We start from the raw sequence: 25,495 nt of genomic DNA, 5'->3' as shown, positions 1-25,495 counted from the left end.
TAGTGACACTCATACCTTTTTTTTTGAAATTTATGTTTATTAATCTCATTCTTTTTAAAAGGATGTGTTTTTAAGTCTATGTAACCATGATAAGTATTTCATTACATAGTTTAGGTTTATTAAAATGCTGCTATACTCAATACAGTCTTTTTTAAATTTATTCAGCTTACATCCCGATTGTTATCCCCTCACCTGTATCTTCCCATTCCCACCCTCCTTCCGTCTTCTGCCCTATTACCCTCCCCTAGAACTCTGACAAAAGGGGACCTCCTCCCCCACCATATGACTACAGCCTGTCAAGTCTCATCCAGATAGCCTGTTTCCCCCTTCCTCTGTGTGCCTGCCGGGCCTCTCCCACAAGGGGAAGTGATCAAATTGCAGATACCAGAGTTTAAGTCAGAGTCAGCCCCCATTCTCCCCATAACCATAGAGAACTCACTGTCCATTGGCTAGATCCGAATGGGGTGGGGGAGTGTCTAGGTTTACTGCATGCATTGACCTTGGTCGGTGCAACAATTTGTGCAGGCCCCCCCTGGGTCGATATCTGCTGGCCTTGATGGTCTCCTTCTGTGGCTCCTGAACCCTCTGGGTCTTTTCATCCCCCCATTCTTCCATACCACTCCCTATGTTCCACCCAGAGCCCAGCATCAAGTCCCAGCATCTGTTCCGATCCCCCACTGGGTAGAGTCTCTCAGAGGACATCTGTGTTGGGCTAATATCCACTTATAAGTGAGTATATACCATCTGTGTCTTTCTGGGTCTGGGTTACCTCACTCAGGATGATCTTTTCTAGTTCCATCCATTTGCCTGAAATTTTCAAATTTTCCTTGTTTTTGATAACTGGTTAGTATTCCATTGTGTAAATGCATCACAGTTTCTTTATCCATTCTTCATTTGAGAGAGATATAGGCTGTTTCCAGGCCAGATGGTTTCAGCACAGAATTCTACCAGACCTTCAAAGAACAGCTAGTAGCAATGTTCTTCAAACTATTCTACAAAATAGAAATGGAAGGAACATTACCAAACTCATTTTATGTGGCTACAGTCACCTTAATACCTAAACCACACAACCAAACAAAGGAAGAGTATTTCAGACCAACTTCTGTTATGAGCTTTGATGCAAAAATACTAAGTAAAATATTCCCAAACCAAATCCAAGAACACATCAAAGATATCCTTCACCATGACCAAGTAGGTTCATCCCAGGCATGAAGGGATGACTCAATATATGGAAATCCATCAATGTAATCCACCATTAAACAAACTGAAAGAATACCAGAAAAAGCATTTGACAAAATCCAATACCCATTCATGTTTAAAGGCTTGGAGAGATCAGGGATACAAGGCACATACCTAAACATAATAAAGACTATATACAGCAATCCAATAGGCAACATCAAATTAAATGGAGAGAAACTCAAAGAAATTCCACTAAAAGCAAGGAGTAGGCCAGGCTGCCCACTCTCTCCATAGCTCTTCAATATAGTACTTGAAACTCTATTAATAACAGTAAGATAACAAATGAGATTAAGGAGATCCACATAGACAGTTACACCTTCTTAGCAATCAAATGCTGTCTATGTGGACTTAAGGCTTTCTCAACACGAGGGAAGTTATGCATGATACTGTAAATCTAACTATCTGTGGCTACTGAGGTTGTGGATCTTAGAGGAGACCCTACTCCTACTGAGTTCTAAATATGTATCCTTATACTCACAGGTGTCGCTTCAGCCCTCTTCAAAGAAGCTTCACTTTGCCGCAAATAGAAACCATTTCAGAAAGCTATGACTAGTCAAAATGAGGAGAACAACAGATTGTAAGGCACCCAGCTGCACTTGAAATGCCTACTATACAACCCTTACACCTAAGGCTCAGGGAACATCACAAAAGAGAGCGAAGAAAGATTATAACAGCCAGAAAGTGTGCTGTGAGATTGTGTCTCCTAGAAATGACAAGGATGCTGTATGCATGAAACTGGAACACTATGGAGCCAAAAAAAATTTTTACAGACATGTTCATGTGGAAAGGGGAAATCTCAAGGGGCTCCACCCCAATAGGCAATTAATGACTCCTGAAAATGGGTGAATTTGTCTTTCCTGGAGGTGAGCCTATTAAGAGGTTACACAATACTAAGTGGCCAGCCCTGAAAACATATACATACAAGCAATACTAAACAGATTCAGCAGGTTGTACTTACATATCTGTGTAATCTACATATGTAACAACAATAATTAAAGGAAAAGGGGGCTATAATTTGAGAGGGGATGGGGAAGGGAATGATAAATGGGGACAAGAGGGAGTGGAGGGAGAAAGGAAATGATGCAGTTATATTTTAATTTAAAAAGTTGCAAAAATAAAATAATTTCAAAATAAGTACCAAGAAAGAACAATAATAATTTTTAAAATAGACCATAAAACACAGAAAAGATATGCCATTAAACACTAAACTGAAAGCAGAAATATTAAATGTAATATCAAAAATCTTTAAAGCAAAAAGTAAAACTAAAAGATATTTCTCTTTACAACATCATAAAAGGGTGATTTGCTGTAATATTAAACTAACTTTAAATTTGTAGTCTCTTAGCTATCCTCATTTAACCTCATTGTTAAAGTTGCTATGGAAAAATTACTACAATCTTAATGACATTAGAGCTGGGTTTCTCCTTTGTTCCCTTGTCCTCCTTGCTGTCATACACAGCAATCACAGAGGCCTGCTGCCTTTGGATATGACTTTACCCTGCCTTCAAATTACCATTGTTTCTTCAGCATCATCAGAGTTAAATTAACCCTATCACCAGCTTTAGGTGTTTATTTCTCAGATTCAAGACAGATGAGTATCAATGTCACTTTCACAGGCTCAGAATTTAGAATCAAATGCTGCCTCGTGACATTTTCCAAGCCAACAATTCTCATGGCAGGTCCAAATGTGACTACAGTAGGCATTTGGTCTTATCTCAAGGATAAAGGGGAAAAGAAAAAAACAATGAAAACTTATTGTTTCTCTCTCTCCTCTCTCCTCTCTCTCTCTCTCTCTCTGTCTCTCTCTCTCTCTCTCTCTCTCTCTCTCTCTCTCTCTCTCTCTCTCTCTGTGTGTGTGTGTGTGTGTGTGTGTGTGTGTTTGCATGTACAACTGTGGAAGTCAAAAGACAATTTGTGAGAGTCAATCCTCTTTCCACATGGTTCTCAGGGATCAAATTCAAGTTGCCAGGCTTGACAACAAGACCTTTACCCTCTGAGCCTCTCATCTGAGAAGTTATCCTTTTTATGTATGTATGTATGCATGTATGTATGTATGTATGTATGTATGTATGTATGTATGTATTTAATTACTTTACAGCCTGATACTAGACCCTTCCCTCCTCTCCTCCAAATCCTGTCCTTATAACCCCTCCCTCTTTCCCTCCTCTCCTTTTTCTCAGAGAAGGGGAGACCCCCCATGGGTACCAACTTACCCTGGCACATCAAATCACAGCAGGGATAAGTGCATCCTCTTCCACTGAGACCAAACAAGGCAGCTCAGCAGTGGGAAGGGATCCAAAGGCAGGCAACAGAGCCATACACAGGCTCTACTCCCATTGTTAGGGGACCTACATGATGAGCAAGCCACACATCTGCTACATGTGTGAATGGGGCCTACATCCAGACCCTTGCATGTTTTTGTTTTGTTTTGTCTTGTGTGTGTGGTTGGTGGTTCAGTCTCTGTCTGTCCCCATGGACCCTGGTAAGTTTATTCTGTAGGTCCTCTTGTGGTGTCCTTGACCTCTCCAAATCCCTCAATTGATCCTCCCATTCTTCCACAAACCTCCCTGAGTTTGGCCTATTGTTTGGCTGTGGGTGTCTGTATCTGTTTCCATCAGCTACTCTATGTAGCCTCTTAGAAGAAAGTTACGCTAGGTTCTTGTCTGCAAGCATAGCAGAGTATCATTAATAGTGTTAGGGGTTGGCTCTCTCCCATGGGGTGGGTCTCAAATTGGGCCAGTGTTTGGTTTGACATTCCCTCAATCTCTGTTCCATCTTTATCCCTACACTTCTTGTAGGCAAGACAAATTTTGGGTCAAAGGTTTTATGGGTAGGTTGGCATCTTTCTCCTTCCACTGAGAGTCCCACCTGGCTACAGGAGGTAACAACTTCAGGTTTCATATTCCCCCCGATGCTAAGAGTCTCAGCTAGGGTCGTTCCCATAGACTCCCAGAAGCCTCCTCTGTTCCAGAGATGCCCACCCGCTGATTTCATGGTCCTTCCCTCACAGTCCTTCCCTCCCCCTGTCTCCTCACATCTGATCCCACCCCCCATTTTTCTCCTCACCCCCTCTTCCACCCAGTTCCCTCCCTCCATCTACTTCAGATGTCTACTTTATTTTACATTCTGAGTGAGACTCAAGCATCCTCCCTTGGGCCCTCCTTGTTATTTAGCTTCATTGGGTCTGTGGGTTGTAGCATGATTATCCTGTACTTTATGGCTAACATCCACTTATAAGTGGGTATATACTATGCATGTCTTTCTGGATCTGGGTTACCTCACTCAGGATGACACTTTCTAGTTACATCCATTTGCCTGTAAATTGTATGATGTTTTTGCTTTTAATATCTGATCATTACTCCATTGTGTAAATGTACCACATTTTCTTTATCCATTCTTCAGCAGAGGGACATCTAGGTTGTTTCCAGGTTCTGGCTATTATGAGAAATTATTCTTGCTTTCTATGTTGCCAGTAAGCTCTCAATCTATGCTAAACACTTAGAAACTATAATTTAGGAAATTACACTTAACTGAGTTCACTTAAATCTAAAATTTACAGAAATGTTTATGTGTTTGTAACCTGAGAGGTTACTGTTTACTTCTTTTGTTCTCGGGGATCCAAGGAAAAGCAAAAACTGCCCCATTGCTTCTCATCAAAACCTTGCTTTCAATCCCTGGGACCTTGGTTAATCATCATCCTCTAAGAGCCACATTAAAAATAAAAATCCAAATAAATAACAAGCACTCCCATGTCACCCTGCTTTGCTTCCTACTGCAAATGGATGTGATGGTCTCTGAGGAGCCAAGCAATCCATTGCCTCTTCAAGACAGACTTGGCATGTGGCAGAGAGGAGCAGGGCCAATGCTGGCAAATAGCTAAATGCATCCCTCAAGTGCCCGAGCACCAGAGCCCTGACATTTTGAGGTCAGTTTTCTCTGGCTCCAGTGAGAGTTTGTCCTTGCCTTGTGGCCTGTATTCACACCATGAGAAGCGGCCTCTGAAAGTTCACAATCGATGGACAAAGTCTTCCTTGATTTATGGAAATACCTCTCTGCTGTCAGTGCCTCTTGCTTTTTCAAGCTGCAGTCTCCAATCAGCCCTGACCTCAGAATGAACTCTTTTCCATGCCAAGCCCAGGCAGAGCTGCACTCCAGCAATACCATCTGCTGCAGCTGGCTGCCACAATTTAAGCCAGCTGCCGCACATCAGACAAAAGCCAGCCTCCCCACACAGCACTCTGCCTCCAAATTCCAAGCTCTCTGATTATACACACTCAGCCCCACAGAGAACAGCATTACCAGGAAAAGAAAATGAGATTTGGATGGCATTAAGCTGACGCTAAACTCAAAACCTGCTCCTTCATACCCACCTCTCCTGTACATTTTCCAACTAAAAGAAACAAAGTTAAGGGAAAATAATCACTTGGAAAATCACCCCTTGTTAACATCCAAACCAGCATCTGTAACCGTCAATATTGAGGCCAGACAGAAATGGGACCAAAAAGCCCAGCTTAGTCCCTATGAAACATCTCATATCCTCACCCTAAGGTGGACGTGTCTCCGGAGGACACTCTGGCATCGTGTAACAGCCCAGTCAAACACCTGTAAGGGGAAGAGAAGAGGCAGAGAGGCTTTGTCCAGACAGCAACACATCAATCCAAGATGAGGATGAGGAGAGTTCGCTGCCTGCTTTATTCTACAAAGATGAGAGTAAGGATGTGCTTAACATGTGAAGGCAACAAAAAACAGAGCGGACATAGGCTTAAGCAGCAACTCTTAAAAGTACAGCCCCTACTGTTTCTGTCTAGGCTGCTACAGCAAAGTATCACTAATGGGGGCAGAAATAAAAAACAAAAACAAAAAAATAACCACATGCATCTCTCATGGTTGTCGATGCAGGAAAGTCAAGATTAAGGTGCTTGTATGACCAAGTTCTGGAGAGGTCAGAATCGGAGGCAAGTCTTCTACACGGCAGACTGCTGACCTCTCTTCACGATAAGTCACCTGCCCAAAGACCAAGTTTCCTAATTCATCGCAATGGGGGTTATGATTTCAGCCTAAGGATTTTGAGGGAAATACAAACAGTTAAAATACCTACCTGCCAATGGGGCACAGCTGTAGCCCAGTAATAGATCAACTTTTCATCCCTTGCTTAGGGGACATTAGGTTTGGTTTGGTTTGGTCTGGGTTTTTCGAGACATGGTTTCTCTGTGTAGCCTTAGCTGTCCTGGATTCACTTTGTAGACCACACTGGCCTCAAACTCACCGAGATCCACCTGCCTCTGTCTCCCAAGTACTGGGACTAAAGACGTGTGCCACCACACCTGGCAGGAGACATTAGGAAAAGGACAAACAGTGGGTAAAAATGTTTTCACAGATTCATACTTACACATACACACAGAGAGCTATATATATACAAGACAGTTACCTAAGCTTAGACACAGGACAAACCTTAATCTCTAGAGAATCTAACATTCAACAGGTGGAAAGAACCCAAAGCCAGATCTGTCAACCCAAGTCCACACTGGAGCACTGCAAGCCCAATGGACACCTTGGGGCTTTAATTTTGTTTTCCAGTCTCTTAACTACTTTACCCTCGCCCTGACTCTGTAGTGAACTGTTATGTGGAATAAAAGGCATCATGATTCAGAAACCACAGAACACAAAGCACAGAAATCCAGCTCTAACAAACAAAAGACTCACCAGATGATGCCAAATCTCAGTCATTATCACTGTGTGACCAGGGACACAGGGACTAGTGTGTCCCATCATGTGCAAATACTCCATAAAGGTTCACCAAGATATAAAACTTAAGCCTCTATTGAATTAGTGATTATTCTTAATTAACAAACTTCCATAAAAATAAGCCAATAAGTAGCTTAAAACCAGGCAATTACTACTTCTCAGTTTCACTGGCTTATGAATTAAATGTTCTTACTGAGGGTCACTAAGAGACTGCAGTCAAGACATTAGGGCTGTAATCTTCTCAAGGCTTCCCTGAGAAAGATGGGCTTCCAAGTTCATTCACATGGGTCTTGACCAGGTTCAGCCCCTGGCTGACTACTGAACAAAGGCTATGCAGAGTTCTTTGCTACTTGACCCTCTATAAGACACAGCATACTTCATCAAAAGAAGCTGGCAAGATACTCAGTGGGTATAGATGCTTGCCAACAAACAAGACCACCTGAGTCCAGTCCCTGGGACCCATATGATGAAGGAGGAAACTGATTCCTCCAAGTTGTCCTTTGACTTACAGATTCACTCTGTGGCATGCGCGCGCATGCACGCACACACACACACACACACACACACACACACACACACACACACACACCTTAAAACAAACAAACATGCAGCACAGTGCAGGAGAAGGAAGATACCCAGAGCCTGTAGACTGCCATGCCATGTCATGCAGCGCAGGTAGGGAGAGGCCCAGAGACCTCCACAGAGACACAAAGGCTTGCCTTTCACCATACCACACAGTGTTGGAAGGGGAAGATACCTTCCTGCCTGCCTGCCACCATTTGCTGTAGATAGACCTACCTGCCACCATGCCACACAGGCGAGCTGTAGACACCTAGAGGCACTGCTTGCCATCACACCACTCAGCTCGGACAGAGGAGGTCACCCAGAGGACCACCAACATATGGTTTGCCTGCAGCTGAAGCCACCACAATGTGCAAGTGTGTGGTGGACAGGTGGGAGAGAAAGAAGTGGAACCATTTGAGCATTTTGAAGAAATGCTGCCATTGAGGGCCATGTCTGTGTCCATGGTATGCAGCAGTGTTGATGTCCATGGTTCATATCACCACTAGAGAACACGGGGGGGGGGGGGGCATCCCTGGTCTGGGAAGCCACCAGGGACCACATGGATGTCCAGGGGCTGTGCAGAACTAGCCTTGTCCCTCACTGGCTGCTTTGCTTAGCAATGCTGGCCCTGCCTCTTACTGCTAGCGCCAAAGCAGGCTTTGCACCTTGCCTGGGCAGCACAACAGAGCTGCCCTGGTGGGGATGTAGGAGATGGTAAGAGAGTAAGACTGTGGTCCTGTGGGGGTAATGCCCTCCTGTGGGGGTAATGCCCTCCTGTGGGGGTAATGCCCTCCCCACTCACTCTGTCCACCTGTAGTATTAGGAAGGACTGGCCCTGAGGTTATGAGAGCAGAAGAGCTATCACTCCCCCTCACTGGCTGTAGCACTAGGGAGAGCAGGACCTTGCACCTTGCCTGAGCAACCAGGTGGAGCTGGCCCTGATGGCACAAGTGAGCCAGCCTAGAGAGTGTGAGAGCATGACTTTTATTTTTGAAAAATACAATATTGTTATAAAAAAAAGTGTACACGCTTAGACAAACGCAGAATAATTTAGACATGAATAAAGAAAAAGAAATCAAGGTATCTGGAGTCCTGCAATTTACAGATACCTTTTATTAACATTTCAATGACTAGTCTCCGCAAGATTTGCTTAATGTACACAAAATATATTAGACATATAATACCAAATAAATAAGTCTATTACATTTGTATGGAGAGCAATGCCAAGAAAAATCAAAGGACAAAGGAAAGGTGCCAATAAGTCACAGTCTTCTGTACCCCAGTCTTGGAAGTAATATTCCATAACTTTAGGCAGATTCTATCCCTGAGAGTCACAGCATTAGGTGCATCCCACCATCAGCAGGATTACACCAGGGTATAAATACCAAGAGGGGACAATTTGGAAACATTTTAGAAAACTGACAACCACGTCCATGAAGATCAGGGGTGAAAAATAGGTAAAAGAGATACATATTTAAATTATAGCAAGTATACGCTATATTTAGCCTACAATGTAACTAAAACAGAAATGCCCTTGCTTGAAACTTTGTGACCTAAAAAGTGTGCATCATTTTGTAAATGCTAAGTACTAAGAATATCCCAAGATAAATCACCAAGGTATTTATATTACAATCAAATGGGTGAAATTGTAGGAGATATCTGTTTTAGTCACCTCAAAAAAAAACCCGTTCCTTTTTAATTAATTAATTTATTTATTTACTTTACATCTGGTCATAGCTCCTCCCTCCTTTCCTCCCAGTCCCATCCTCCCTCTCCCATGCCCCTCCCCCATCCCTCCCCTCCCCACCCACCTCAGCTCACAAAGTCAAGCTGAATCAGGATTGAGTTCATCCTCTTCCCCTGTGGCCTGGCAAGGCAGTCCCACCAGGGGGAAGTGATCAAAAAACAGGTAACAGAGTCCATGTCAGAGACAGCCCCCACTCCCCTTTCTAGTGGACCCACCTAATGCCTGAGCTGTCCATTGGCTACATCTATCAAGAGAACCTAGGGAGGCAAGGGGAGAGGGCTGACCAGGATGTCACTTACCATCTCTGTAGAGGAGCCTGGAGAACTTTTAGTGTCACTGTAATCCAATAAATCCCACTTTGTTAGTGCTTGGTTGGGTTTCTAACTTTTTCTTAGAACCCGGAGTCCTAATACAAGCCTATTTCTAGGCAACTCTTACATTTCTGTGTGACTCTCCTGCTGTGAAATTCAGTAGTTACTAAAAAGGCTTTATGGAAGTACAGATTTCTAAGTTTATTGGAATCCTAGCAGGACAGAATCCTCATATATAGTATGTATTGTTTTGTTTTGACAGGGCCTTGCTATGTAGCCCAGACTGATGTCCCTTGCCTTGTCTCCCATATTCTTGTAGTGCTGGCATGTGCCACCATATCTAGCTTCTGTATTGTTTTGATTATCCAAAACTATTCTGAACCCCTGTGAATGTGCTCAACTATTAATTTGTCTCACTTCCCATTTCTAATATTGGAATAGGAGGCATGGACTTTTCCATCTAGAATCCTGAAAAGGCAACAATTATCCCCTTGTTAATTAACATTAAACTCATTTCCTACAACAGAAAAATCAATAAACTATTTGCAAGTATTTATATGGCATCTGTTGATTTGTTTTTTTTTTTTAATTAATGGTTAGACATCGTTTGTTGGAGGAACATTACAATCCCAAATGTGGTCATAAATATTTGTTTAATGTGTCCTCAATCCTCTATCATAAAACTAGCATAAGGAACAGAGTGAGCAGTAAAATAGCCATCTAATGAAAATTTTTGTATTAAAAGGCTAAAACAAGCCAGGCACGGTGGTGCTCACCTGTAATCTCAGCATTTGGGAGGCAGAGGCAGGCAGATCAGTGTGAGTTTGAGGCCAGCCTGGTCTACAAAGTGAGTCCAAGACAGCCAAGGCTACACAAAGAAACCCTGTCTTGAAAAAGAAAAAAAAAAAAAAAAGGCAAAACAGAGTTGAGCTGTAGTTTACACCTGAATCTGAACTGTCAGATTAATTTTATATTTTAACACTTTGATAAGAATAATGATAAAGCATATTTTTAAGGCAATGGCATTGAGGCCAGGTTTCCAGCTGAAACAGGCTCAGAGTCCCCCTGTCTGTGATGTAGGCAGAGCATCTATTATTTGCAGTGTCATAGTGGCTTCTTTACACTTACAGTCACTTGACTGCTGGCACTTGACAGCATGGTACAGAAAGCTTAGCTTAGGCCTGTTCATTTTCACAGGATAATTTATATGCTATGCCAAGGGAAAAGAATGAAAACAAAAGATCTACAGTCTTTAAGACTTGCATTCTTATCGGAACCATTGTCTGCTTGCTACTTCATTAATCACTTCCTAAAGCAAGTCAGCTTTCGGGCTTCTAACAAGAAGGGAAGCTAGTGACCAAATGCCATTGCTGCCAATCAGAAGCCAGGTTGCCCCAAGGACCATGCAGTAAGAAAACAATTTCTAGAGTTTGACTAAGATCATTATCTTCCCATCTCCCTTTCCTAGGATTGAAATTCTCAAAGTCTGTTCATGCCTTTGAAAAATCATGTCAAGGGCTCTCATCATTAAGGGAACAACTGATGAGAAATCAGTGGTGTGGTGAGTTTTAACATCCTCTTGAGTCCAAAGTAAGAGAGATTGATTTCAAGATGATAAATGTGGTTGACAACAATTAATTGAAGTGCTGATGAGAGGAGAAATGGTGTTATGTCTGAGAAGACAGGCCAATCACCCTGATCTGGTCATTACACATCATCTATATGTATTGAACTGTCACACCACATCCCATAAATATGTATAACTGTGTGCCAATTAAAAATAAACATTTTTAAAGGCTAAAAGATCATGAGGTCTCTGCCCTCAAGAAGGGGTTAAATGCAGGTCTGACCTAGGCCATCCGCATATATTACAGCTGTGTAGTTTGGTCTTGTGAACTCCTGACAGTGAGATCAGGGGCTCTCTCTGACTCTTTTGCTGGCTTTTGGGATCCCTTTCCTCATACTGGCTTGCCTCACCCGGCCTAATACAAGAGATGTGCCTAGTCTTACTGCAACTTAATATGCCATGTTTGGTTGAGATCCTTGGGAGGCCTACTCTTTTCTGAAGAGAAATGGAGGAGTGGATAGGGGTTGGGAGAAGGTGGTGGGAGGAACTGGGAGGAGAGGAGGAGGAAACTGTGATCAGAATGTAAAAACAATAATAAAAATTGTAAAGAACGGATTAAATGTAGCCCTTGTGCTCTTGCACTGGTTCCTCTTTCTCCTCTCCTCTCCTTCCCTCCCTCCCTCCCTCTCTCTTCCTCTCCTCTTCTCTTCTCTTCTTCTTCTTCTTCTTCTTCTTCTTTTCTCTCTCTCTCTCTCTCTCTCTCTCTCTCTCTCTCTCTCTTTCTCTCTCTCTCCCCCCCCCATGTACATACATGTGTGTGTACATACACACGGATGTGAGCTTGTCCTTTAATTTATTTACATTATGTTCTGATGAAGCATGAAGCCCTCACCAGATATGATGGTTGACCTTGAACTATCCTTCCTCTAGATTGTGAGCAAACAAGCTTTTTTCATTATACATATTTTAAAACAACTTTTAAAATGTTTATCTATTTATTTTATGCATGTGGGTGTTTTCTTGGCATGTAAGTCTCTGTATTACATGCATGTTTGGTGCCCATGGAGGTCATAAAAAAAGCATCAGAGTGTATGGAGCTGGAATTACAGTTATAAGCTACCATGTGGATGCTGAGAATCAAACTTGGATCCTTTGAGAGAACAATTAGTGCTCTTAACCTCTGAGTCATCTCTCTAGACCCTCAATATACATTTTTAAAACAACAGCATCCTGACTGGCAATTATTTCCTGGAATACTGAACCATTCATTCATTGATTTGCTTTTAATCGATGGGCCTGGCAAGAAGAAAATCTCTCTTGCTGTCCAGTCAATTTTTTTTCAAAAATCCAAAATAATTAATAAAGCAATTGTCCACATCATCCAATTATTGTCCATTAAAATATGTATGAGGGCAAGTAAAATTGAGTTTGACAAACACTGTGGTACACAAGTGAGTGATGTCTTAGCCAAAAGGTTAATCTAACTAGTTATCTGAAAATCTATTCACAAATAGCATCCTAGTGGGTTCAAAGGTCAGTATGTTACCCCCCACAAAAAAAAAACCTGTCCTTAAATCAAAGATTTACTTTTGTATCTAACCCAAACTCAACACATGTTGAATATGGCACAACCCTCAGTGCACTGAAGCAGAAGTGTCAAACACAGCAGACCAGACACTCAATATGAGCCCAAAGGCTTTTCTCTTTTCTGCCTGATTGGCATTTACTCTTGCCACCCAGAGCCTTTGTGACTGGCAAGGTATTGCCTCAAACAGGTTCATATATTCATGAACTCTTAGCATCTTTTCTTTCCACACCTGCTAAAAATTGGAAGAGTGACCATATCAGATGCCCAGACTCAAAAAACAGAGAGGAACTTTTCAATTGCTTCAGCTCCTCAAGATATTTTCGACATTTTGTTATACTTCCTTAGATGTACTAGCATAGAAGGAGCATTTATCCCCTGGAGTTACAAGCAGCTTCCCCGTGTCCTACAGTGAATAGGTCTAAGGCTCTCCTATTTTAAATGATCATTCTTACCAGGGTATCTATTTGATTTCTTTCTTTCTTTCTTTCTTTATTTCTTTGGTTCTTTTTTTGGTTGTTCCTTCCTTCCTTCTTTCTTTCCTTTGTTTTGTTTTTTGAGACAGTGTTTCTCTGGGTAGCCTTGGCTGTCCTGGACTTGCTTTGTAGACCAGGCTGGCCTCAAACTCACAAATATCTGCCTGCCTCTGCCTCCCCAAGTGCTGGAATTACAGGCATGCACCACTGTTCTTGGCTCTACTTGATTTCTAATTTGAGCTAGATTCTCTGCTTATTCTTTCATGGTCCTGCCACATTTGGATTTGATTTGGTTTGGTTTTTTTGTTTGTTTGTTTTTGTTTTCATTTTTAACTGTTGTTGGATATATGATTCCACCACTGCAAAGCTGCTTGCTCCTACCAAGCCATCCAGAGCCTTTGCTAGTGGAATCAAAGGTACCATTCACTTGTGAGCACTGATGCTTTTACACATTGGTAGAGGCGAGGAGGCATTGTATCAGGCCATGGAAATAACTGATTTTACACATCCGCAGAGAGCAAAGTACCTCCCCATAAAGAAGTTCCTAGCAAGAATCCTGGGAGGGGGAACATTTGTGATTTAGGCAGCTTGGAAAGCTTAAACTTGAAACTGTGGTTGTCTGGGGTCTGTGTATGGCCAATAAGGGACTCTCGTAGCAGCTTTGTCCTTACATCCAGGCTTGGGCTTGTAGAGTTACTCTATGCTGAAAAACTATAATCTCCCAGAAAGGAGATCCTGAGGCTCTGACTGGGTCTGGTGAGCCTTTGAACGTACATAGGCCTTCTTTTAAGATTCCCTAGGAGCTGAGAGAACTGTGACTGTCTGGTAGAGAGAAAACACTGTCCTCAGTAGATCTGTGTAGGAAGGGAGTGTATAGGTCTGGAGATGGCCTGCTCGAGCAGGAGTCTACAACATGTAGACTGCAAGTTGAAGAGAGGCACAGGAGCAAGAAACAAAGAACAAAGAGAGGAAAAGGTTCGTGATAAGTGTAATTCTCCTGGATGATGAACCAGCTTGGGGCTTCCTGCGAAGAAAATGGACCTGCAGCAACTGTTTGGCAAACTTTCTTCCCAGGGAGCAGAACCTGCTCATTACATAGGCAAACAGGGAATTAGACAGTTGCGTCTCAGGCTAGATGTGTGAATAAGGGACCCGTGAGAAGGAAAATGTTGACATTTTGGATAAATTCAGGAATGCTAGTGGGTTTGAACTGAGCCTGTGTGCCCTTACAAATACCCTGCACTAGTGCCCATACCTACCATCCTAGGGTAGAAGGGCATAGCCAGCAGGGTTAGTGAGATTTTAAAGAGATGCAGTTTAATTAATCAAGACACAAGCACTAGGTTCCCCTAGTGGGAAGCTTAGAAAATGTATCAGGGTCAGAGGCTAGCATGAAGTCATCTGAATCAGGATGTTTCACTTATCTGTAGATTGCTTTCTAAACAGCACTTGTTATGGAATTTTTTGTTTCTCAGTTATATTATGTAAACATGCTTTTGTTTTAATCCCAGGTGTGGGATATGGGATTGTCCACAGCAGCAGACTATTTGCCCCTGGGGCTCTGAGAAGGGCATGCTCTTTGCCAGATGCAGTTAGATGTAATTTTGAGGCCTTTAGAGAGGAGATAAATGCCAGAGCCCAGAGAGAGATGGGGAGGGGGTATGGAGAAGGGCCAAGGACCCAGAGGTCAGGGGGCCCCCACTGTTGCTCCTGGTTGCTGTTGATAGAAGATAGAGTTATCCTGAAGTGAAGATTGGTCTTGCCCCCAAGGAACTCAATGACTCTAACCGCCAGGAAGAAGCCAAAGAGACTTACACCCCCTCTCCCTACTAACCTTCTTTTTCTCCTACCTTGGGGTGTTGGAAGGGATTGGGATATAGTAGGAAGAAACCAAAATAAAAATAGATTTTAAAAGTATGTGTACAAGCAGTTGTAGATTTTCAATGGGCACACAAGAGTATTCTGTTCTCTCTCTTCTGGATTCCATGGGACAGACTTCAATGGGTCAAAGCAAAGCCAACTGTCTATCCCAATAACCTTCACTGCCATCAAAGTGTCCAGGATGACAATATAGGGTCCCTTCCATTTTAGAGTAAGTTGCTCTGATAGGCAGCCTTCTTTTCAAGTCTTTATTAGTACCTGTTTCCTAGTTTCTATGATCCAGGGCCAGGAAATCCCGGATAGCAAATTCTCTAACCGTCTTCTGAAATTGTTCCAAATTAGTAAGACATTTTAGCATCTATCCTGTCTCAAGGTCTGCTATTAAGTCTTTATATGAGCACAGTCTCCCAAAGAGCATCTCAAAAAGGGTCATTCTAATTTGTGTTCTTGGGGTGCTCTATATCGGCAAGGTGATGGGGAGTATGGTTGCTTATTTCTCTTAAGTCTCTTGGCAAGTCTTGGCTGCACCATGCTTTAAGGTTTGATTAGCTCTTCCTGCTTTTCTAGAGGTCTGAGACTTCCATGATGAATGTAACTAATTTTTAATGCCTAATGCCTTAGTCATTCTTCAGGGCATTTGTGAAATAAAGGAGAGGTCTGTTGTCAATCTGTAGCAACTGTGACAACACAAATCCAGGGACAATTTTTTCAGAAAACAATCTTTGCTATTTCTATAGCTCCGTCTGTTCTGGTGGGGAAAGCCTCTATCCACCGTGTGAACATTTCTATAGCTCCTTCTGCTCTGGTGGGGAAAGCCTCTATCCACCGTGTAAACATTTCTATTAGTAGCAATAGGAGCTTCAACCATCTTCAGAATGAGATGGGACTGAGCGAATCTGTCATTGTTGGGGTTCTTAAAGACTTTGGGGACTTTTTAAGAGTTGAACTATATTTTTGACTATGAGATAAACTTGAGATCGTAGGGACAAATGGTAGAAACTTATGACTTAAAGTGAAGTGTTTGTGTGTCAGGTTGAAGGGTGGCAGGTTGTGACAGGTTTATTATCAAATTGATAATAATTTGGGGGAAGAGAGGCTCTATAAGGATGTCTAAATCAGATTGGCTTGTGGGCATATCTACTGGAGACTGTTTTGACTGCCTAAATTAATGTGGAAAAAACAGAGCCCCAAAGTCAGCAGCACCATTCTCTATTTGGGGACCTGAGCTGCATAAAAGTAAAGAAAACTGAGAACTAAGCATCATGCATTCACTTTGTCTCTGTTGAGTGTGTGTTTGTGTTCACTAGCCCCAACCCTAGCCCTAACCTGTCTAAAGCTCCTGCCACCATTGTGATTTCTCCACAGTGATGCACTATAACATGGAATTATAAACTAAAATAAACCCTTTCTACCACCAGCTGCTTTTTCTCAGGATATTTTTTATCACAGCAACAGAATCAAAACTAAGACAGGGACCAAGGCTGTTTTGATCAACAACTGCCTCCTAGAAATGTAAAGCACTCATGAAAAGCATTCCCACACGCTAAAGGAGTGGGTCCACACATTTTTACACAACAGAACCTGAATAATTCAGAAAGGCAAATGGATCCTGGCCCCAATGTATCTCCTTGGCAAACAGCCATAGCCAACAGATAAGAAAGAAGCTACTTGCTATAACCATATCCTGTTCGGTCGGATAGCACTAATTAATCTTCTCCGGGTTAGAAGTAAGACAATATGTGTAGTTACATTCATTTCTGGGAGTCATAAGTAGACTTGCAATACTTCTCAGAACTATGATGTTATTACCAAACCTCGGGAAAAGGAGACAGGTATAATACGTTTCCATCTATGTAGGCAGCCATACTCTGCTGATATTTTTGTTCTTAGAAACACAGCCAGGAGAGAGCATTAAAATAGTGATTATGCATTAGTTCAAAAACAAAATAAAAATTTAATTAGTCAGACAAACAAATGTAGTACAGTAGATCACCTCCATAATAAAGACAAAAATTGATGAAGCAGCGGTGGCTAGATAACCCATCTTCCATCTGGATCATTAGGAAACATAAGGAGAGATTAAGCATGCAAACAGATGTGCATTCTCACTGAGAGATGAGAGACACGGCGAGAGGGTTTTATGGTGCTATAGCATTGAGGGATGGGAGCTAATTATTCGGGTGGTGAATCAGCATTGTAGATAGATATTTCCTTCCAATGTTCTCTTGAGTAAAGAGCTGAGGTTAGTCACACCATGGAACTTACTAAGCTCGGAAAAGTCCTGAAAGCTCCAAGGTTCAAGAGTCTTTCTCCAAAGTTATAAGAAGTACTGAATAGTTGCTGGAGCTGGAGAGTGGAGACACTAGCCAGAGGTCCTGCCTGCCAAGTCCTGTGGGGAGCTCCAAGGACACAGCTTTTGCATTCTATCTCCCACACTGGAGTGGACTTCCAATGATGTAGCTGCCTTTGGGTTATCCACAGTCATACTCCTGAAAGCAACTCCAGTCAGTTCATTAATATGCTAAGTTAGGCTCGGGTGGAACTGTGACTTTGGTCTGTAGACCAAAGACCCTACCTGAGGTGAGCAGATATTTGCCTTCCCAGGAAGTTATGCAAAAGGACATAGTAAAAGGTCAGACACATTTGTGATGTTATATGCAACCTCTTGGATTGAACCTAACAGACCAGCCTGTTACATTAAAAAATGTATCGTTTCAGCTTATGGTAGCTAAATAAAGACACAGAGTCTGAAGTGTACTTTAAAGCTGTCAGCTCTACGCTAATACAAATCAACTCCAAAACTATGATAAACTACTCTAAACTGATATATAATATATATACCCCAAGCATTTGCAGTAAGATGCTTCTCCAGCCATTTCTCTCCATCCTCTTCTTACCTAGTCAACTACCAAACTTGCTCTTCCTCCCAAAGGCAAGCCCCACCTTCCACTTCCTGTCCTCCTGCCCAGCTGATTGGCTAAACAGGGCTTTATTGATGGTTGATACATCCATTCAGCATTCCTCCACCCCAGCCCAAGCCTCTCAAGCATTGCAAGATTTGAAAGAGGTAAAATCTTTCATACAGTCACCGAGTGATGGTTCCTGTATTAGCTACATCACTCAGATAGACTAATCAGTGTTCTAGCTTGAGGCTTGAGGCTGGGGTAACTGAAAGCTGAATGGCTAATGCTGAAAGAGCCCCATTTTCCGACTTCATGACCTATGGCTCACCCCAGCTAAACTTAGGTTGTTTATTCCACTTTAAATTTGCCAATAACCCCCAGCGCTGTACTTTCTGTTGAACAGTTCAATACTTTCCAATAAAACCCATACCTCTAAGCACCTGGCAAAACACCCTGCCTCTTGTTTAAATTTCACTTACCTAATTAATAACCAATTGTTTTAAAGAGCATTTTTGTAGGCCAGTTCTGTTCTGTAAGCTCAGCATAAACTGTGAATTCTGCTTCTGTAAGTATATATAAGGCCCTAGTTTTGTTTGCTCAGGGTCGCTGTTGCTTCAGAGCATAGTTGACCCTGCCACGGTGGAACAATAAAACTCCTTGCGTTTGCATCGGATTTGAACTCTCATGTCTCCATGGGTTCTGGGAAGTAAGTCTCATCCCTTTTTTGGTCACAGGCCTTACATTTTGGAGGTCCCACCGAGATCTGAGTCCACTCAGGACCAAGACTCCAGCCGGGAAAGGCTGATCGTTGTGTGCGTTTCTGTCCTAGGTCCGGTCCTGTGCTTCAGAAGTCGCTCACCCGCTAATCCCAGGTAGTGCCAGGGCAAGGTGTGCCCCCTGATGGGGAGGTAAGGGAGACGTCCTTCCTCCAAGGAGTACACAGAGTGTAACTCCCACTTGGTGGACATGCTGGAAGAGTCTCAGCCACCTGAACCTGGTCGCCACAGAGCAACATCCGATTTGAATTCGTTTTGATCTTGGGAGCTTCTTGTTGTCTGTATTATTGTTAATTGTCTACATCTGCCAGTCTGTGTTTACCAACCATGGGACAGAAGGAATCCACACCACTGACGGTAGTTTTGGACCATTGGACAGATGTTAGAACTAGAGCCCATGACCTTTCCCTGACAGTTAAAAAAGGCAAACTAACTACTTTTTGTTCTGCAGAACGACCCTCTTTTGGTGTAGGATGGCCTGCTCCTGGAACATTTGACCTGCCGACCACCATGGCAGTTAAAGGAGTGATCTTTGGGATAGGGTGTATTGGATACCTGAACCAGATCCCTTACATTGTAGTTTGGAAGGAATTAATCATTGATCCACCCTCTTGGGTGAGGCCCTTTTTCCCACAGACCCTACTTCGAGTTCTGGCTCTCCATGGATCTGGGGTCCCAGATCTCCAGGTCCCTCTTTACTGCCCTCGGTACCAGCGGTCATGCAGGGTGATGGCAAGATCCACTCCCACCTCCTCCCTACCCCGCACCAAGGGCTCCCCTTCCACCAGCCCCTCCACTCCCTCCTACGCCTCCCTCCCTTCATTACCTCACCCACTTGTCCCGCCACCACTTCTTACCCCAAACCCTGAAAAGGGCCCCCAACCTCTCCTATTGTGCCCATATACCGCCCCCCCTTATAGATCTAGAACAGGAAGAAACTCCAGGATCCTTGCCCAGACTCGCAGTAAAGTACCCTTAAAACCATATCTGCGCTCATTTGCCCTCCGTGCCTATGGCCCACTGGGGCAACAACTGCTCTAAATATTGGCCCTTTTCTTCAGCTAATCTGTATAGTTGGAAGGCACAAAACCCCCTTTCTCTGAGAATCCTACTGGCCTAACTAACCTCCTAGAGTCTATTTTGTTCACCCACCAGCTGACCTGGGATGTCTGTCAACAGTTGCTTCAGACCCTCTTCACCACTGAAGAGAGAGAAAGGATCCTACTGGAAACTCTGAAAAACATGCCTGGGATAAACGGCCATCTGGCTGTCCTCCCTACTGACATTGATGCCAGGTATCCCCTTATTCACCCCACTTGGGACCCCAACACGGATGCAGGTAGGGAGCATCTCAAAGTCTACCGCCAGGCTCTGTTGGCGGGTCTCAAAGGGGCTGGCAGAAAGCCCACTAATTGGACCAAGGTAAGGGAAATAAGACAAGGGAAGGAGGAGTCACCAGCAGCTTTCTTAGAAAGACTGATGGACGCTTTCCGTCGATACACCCCATATGACCCCAGTGCAGAAAACAACAAAGCTATGAGAACAGGCCTGGTTAGACATTAGGAGAAAACTACAAAAGGCAAAAGGGATGCAGGACAAGTCATTAAAAGATATACTGGCCATGGCAGAAAAACAGAGAAACTGAGGAAGAAAAGGAAAAATGTAGGGTAAGGAAAAGAGAGATCAGGAAAGACAAATGTGACAGAAGACAAGAACGGAACTTGCAAAAGATTCTGGCAGAAATGGTTCCTGATAGGCCTCCCCCCACCAATGAGCAGCCCTGACAATAGAACAGACATCCTTTAAAGAAAATCCAGTGTACCTACTGTAAGGTGGAAGGTCCCTGGGCCAAGGACTGCCCCACTCTACAGGCGAAACAAGGGAACAAAAAGGCCTGTCCCAAGGTCTTGGCGTTAGAAAAAGAAGACAGTGATTAGGAAAGTCAGGGCTCAGGACCCCTTGCTGAGCCCCAGATAACGTTAAAGATCAAGGGGAACCTTGTCCGTTTCCTGGTGGATACCGGAGCCCAGCATTTGGTGCTCACCTTGGACTCCGGACCTTTATCGTCTAAAACATCCTGGGCAAGGAGCCACGGGCACTAAAAACTATCCCTGGACAACCAAATGGACAGTTGATTTGGGAAAGAGACTAGTATCCCATTCCTTCATGGTCATCCCAGACTTCCCTGTCTGCTCCTAGGCAGTGACCTTCTTAGCAGGATGGAAGCCCAGATCCACTTCCTGCCCACTGGGCCCCAAGTTAAAAGGACCTTGGGGCAACCTGTTTTGGTTTTAACCATAAATCTAAATGAAGAATATAAACTCTTTGAGAAATGGCCAGCCTCTGACACCTCAAGCTGGTCCCCAGACATGGCTATGGCTCACTGGGTAAAAGCTCACCCCATGGCATGGGCTGAAATTGCTGGCATGGGCAAAGCCATGAGGTGAGCCCCTATAACTGTGGAACTGAAACCAACTGCTTGCCCCATTGCCATCAAACAATATCCCATGTCTAAGGAGGCAAGGGATGGCATCGCCCCACATATCCAACACCTTTACCAGCTAGGCATACTGCAGGAATGCCAATTGCCCTAGAACACTCTCCTCCTCCTGGTTAAAAAGCCTGGTTTCACCGACTACCGACCGGTCCAAGACTTGAGGGAAGTAAATACTAGGGTATGGGACATCCACTCCATGGCCCCAAATCCCTACATGCTCCTTAGTTCTTTGTCACCCAACAGGCAATGGTATACCATGTTAGACCTAAAGGATGCCTTTTTTTGCCTGACATTGGCCCCCCAGAGCCAAGAAATCTTTGCCTTTGAATGGCGAGACGCCCAGAGAGAAGCCAACTAACATGGACACATCTATCCCAGGGTTTCAAAAATTCACCAACTATCTTCAATGAAGCTTCGCGCTGCGACCTACATGAGTATCGCGCTAACCACCCTGAAGTGACTCTCTTGCAGTACGTGGATGACCTCCTCGTGGCCGCAGACACCAAGGAAATATGTTTAAAAGGTACGCATGCGCTGCTTCACACACTCGGGGAGCTAGGCTATCAGGATTCTGCCAAGAAGGCCCAAATATGTAAAAAGGAAGTCAAATATTTGGGATATGTTTTGCGGGACAGACAGCGATGGCTCAGCCAAGCCAGAAAAGAAACGATCCTAAGCCTGCCCATGCCTAAAACTCCCCAGAAATTAAGAGAGTTTCTGGGAATGGCCGGATTTTGTTGGGTCCCAGGGTTTGCTGAAATGGAGGCCCCTTTATATCCTCTTATGAAGGGAAGCCAGCCCTATCAATGGACTGAAAAGGAACAAATGGCCTTCGAGGCCATCTAAAAAGCCTTATTAGAGGCCCCTGCTTTGGGACTACCAGACCTAGAAAAGCCACTCCACCTTTATGTGGACAAACGGGGAGGCATTGCCAAAGGGGTCTTAATTGAAAAAACTGGGACCATGGCGGCACACAGTAGCCTATCTATCAAAGAAATTGGACCCAGTAGCATCGGCATGGCCCCCTTGCCTGCGACTAGGGGCTGTGATGGCCGTTCTAGTCAAAGACGCCCAAAAATTGACTCTGGGACAATGTTTACAGGTCACTTCCCCCAATGCCATGGAGGTGATTGTTCGGCAGCCCCCCCCCCTTGGATGGATGTCCAAGCTAGACTGGCACACTACCACACCCAGCTCATGGATTCCAGCCGCCTAACCTTCGCTCTCCCATCAGGCCTAAACTTGGCCACTCTGCTTTCAGACCTTGAGGCTCCCAAACCAGAACATGATTGCTTGCAGATTTTAGTGGAGGCTCATGGATGGAGAAAAGATCTACGTGACACGCCTCTGCCAGGGGCCCTAACATAGTATTACAGATGGGAGCAGCTTTATCCAGGATGGGGAAAGAAAAGCCGAGGCAACAGTAACAACTGAGGACACTGTAATATGGGCCAGGGGCTTGCCACAAGACACCACAGACCAAAGGGCCAAACTGATAGCCCTAGCCAAGGCCCTAAAATTGGGAAAAGATAAAAGATTAAATATATATATACACGGACAGTCGCTATGCCCTTGCCACTGCGCATGTCCATGGGGCTGTTTATCAGCAGAGGGGACAATTGACTTCAGAGGGAAAAACTATCAGTAACAAGCAGGAAGTAATCAACCTCCTCCAGGCTCCACACCTGCCAAGAGAGATCAGCATAATTCATTGCCCAGCTCGCCAGAGGGGGGACACACCTGTCATCCACGGCAATAATTTTGCAGACCAAGCTGCAAAGCAGGCAACATTAGAGACCCCCACTAAGATCCATGCCTTGACGACAGAAATACAGCCCGAGTACAAGCTGAACCCAGGAACAACTCCACTAAGTTACACACCAGAAGAAGAACAGTGGAACCAAGAATTTGAAACCAACATTCGCACTAAAAATAAATGGAAAACCAATAAAGGGGAAACTATCCTTCCCGGGAGTATGCCAAGGACTGGATATCACAGATGCACCGATGGACTCATCTGGGTAAGAGAAAACTAATTGAAATTATCAAGGCCTCCTGTATGTTTGTCCCACAATCAAAAAGCTTAATAAATAACATAGTTGACTCTTGTGATGCCTGCCAATGGTTTAAGAGTTGTAAGAAGTACAACCAGAGAGGGAAAAGATTCCGTGGAAATCGACCAGGTATATCCTGGGAGGTGGACTTCACAGAGATCAAACCAGGCAGGTATGGCTACAAGTATTTACTAGTTTTTGTAGATACCTTCTCAGGACGGGTCGAAGCCTTCCCAACAAAAAAGGAAACCTCCATGGTAGTGGCCAAGAAGATACTGGAAGAAATATTGCCTCGATTTGGGATACCTAAGGTAATAGGGTCTGATAATGGACCAGCATTTGCGTCCCAGGTTAAGCCACGGTGTTAGTCAGGCTCTGGGGACTAATTGGAAGTTACATTGTGCATATAATCCCCAAAGTTCAGATCAGGTTGAGAGAATGAATGGAACAATCAAAGAGACCTTAACTAAATTGACCTTGAAGACTGGCGCAGATTGGGTGATGCTCCTTCCTCTCGTCTTCTTCAGGGTCCCCCATACCCTTGGCCTCTACAGGACCAGCCTTTCGGCTCTCAACCGACCAACCTAGAGATTTAATGATAAGATTATTGGCTTTGTAGACCTTGCACCAGGAAATGTGGTCACAATTGTCTGCTCTTTATCTCCCAGGGACCCCTGAAATCCCCCATAAATACCAGGTCGGAGATCAAGTCCTTGTGCGACGGCATCGTGCGGGGACACTTGAACCACGTTGGAAAGGACCCCACACCGTTCTTCTGACAATGCCGGCAGCACTCAAGGTCCATGGCATCACCACCTTGGTCCACGCCTCCCACGTAAAGCCAGCACTCACCCACGCTGATCCTGAGAACACCTGGGAAATCCACACGCCTGACAACTTGCTGAAACTCAAGCTCAAGAAAACCTCGCTGTCAAAACGAAGTTCCTGTTCACACTTCTAACCATATGTACTGTGTCGGGGGAATTTCCACCTTCTCCCCAGATGCCCATGACTCAAACTTGGCATGTACTTTCAGCACTAAGGGAAACCATCTGGTCTACAACTGAAGACCATCCACCTTGGACCTGGTGGCCGGACCTGACCCCAGACATTTGTAAGCTAGTAGCCAGACTTATTACTTGGGATATTCCTAATCATGAGGACAATACACACCCTCCAGCTGAAAAAATAAAAATAAAAACTGTGTCCCAAGCGGGATAGGAAGCTCCTATGGGTGCTCTGGACAATTTTATAGAGCCAACCTCCGGGCAGCACAGTTCTATGTCTGTCCAGGACAAGGTCTTACAAGAGCACAGCAACACAAATGTGGGGGAGCATCTGATTATTATTGTAAAGCCTGGGGATGTGGAACCACAGGTGATGCTTACTGGAAGCCCACCTCATCCTGGGACCTGATCACTGTAAAGCATAATAGTTCTTATGACCCTACAAACTCAGGAGAGAGAAATCCCAATAAGTACCTTGACTCTGGGACTTATGCTTTGGCTAACAGCCCCCCAGGGCCTTGCAATAACAAATTCTGCAACCTCATTGTTGTTAGGCTCACTAAAAAGGGCAGGCTAAATGGAGACTGGTTCCAAGGAAATACTTGGGGGCTGTATATTTATCGAGGAGGAAACTCCCACCCAGGCCTACTAGTTACAATAAAACTTAGAATGATTCACAAAGGAATACCACTAGGGCCCAACCCAGTCATAGCTGACCCAGCTGCATAGGTTCCCATCACTCCAGCAGCCTAAGAAGCTATTCCTGTGGTAACAGAGCCCAACCTGGCAAATGTCAACTTAGCTCCTAAAAATACAGACCCACTCTTTGACCTAGTGGTCAACACCTACATGCTTCTAAATGCCTCCCGCCCAAATCTGACTGAGAGGTACTGGCTTTGTTCCCTGCCCCAGCCAGCCCCCCATGCAACCTCCTTACTACGAGGCTATTGCCATAAATGATAGCTACCAATTAAATACTACTGACACTGAAGTCTGTAGATGGCAACCACACCAAGATGCTCGGTTGTCTCTACCCTCCATTGTCAGTCAGGGACTCTGCATGGGAAAAGTTCCTAAACACTACCAGAAACTTTGCCTCCAAAAGATAAAGGTGACCACAACAATACCTATGTATTTCCTGCC

At 44.1% G+C, this 25,495-nt stretch overlaps 1 long non-coding RNA gene across 1 annotated transcript; it reads right to left on the bottom strand.

Moving 5' to 3' along the window:
- Positions 1-54: 54 nt before the first annotated feature.
- Positions 55-24,386, bottom strand: LOC311604197. The gene is made up of 6 exons (XR_014781394.1): positions 24,040-24,386; positions 23,822-23,929; positions 6,338-6,563; positions 5,782-5,841; positions 1,718-1,788; positions 55-992 (listed from the first exon to the last, which is right to left on the bottom strand). It is a non-coding gene; the product is annotated as an uncharacterized lncRNA (long non-coding RNA).
- Between the last annotated feature and the right edge of the window lie 1,109 nt (positions 24,387-25,495).

The sequence above is a fragment of the Acomys minous genome (genome assembly GCF_964271855.1).
Source record: "Acomys minous genome assembly, chromosome: 8".
NCBI lineage: Eukaryota > Metazoa > Chordata > Mammalia > Rodentia > Muridae > Acomys > Acomys minous.
The sequence above is the reverse complement of the archived record's forward strand: the minus strand, read 5'-3'. Positions and strand labels throughout refer to the sequence as shown.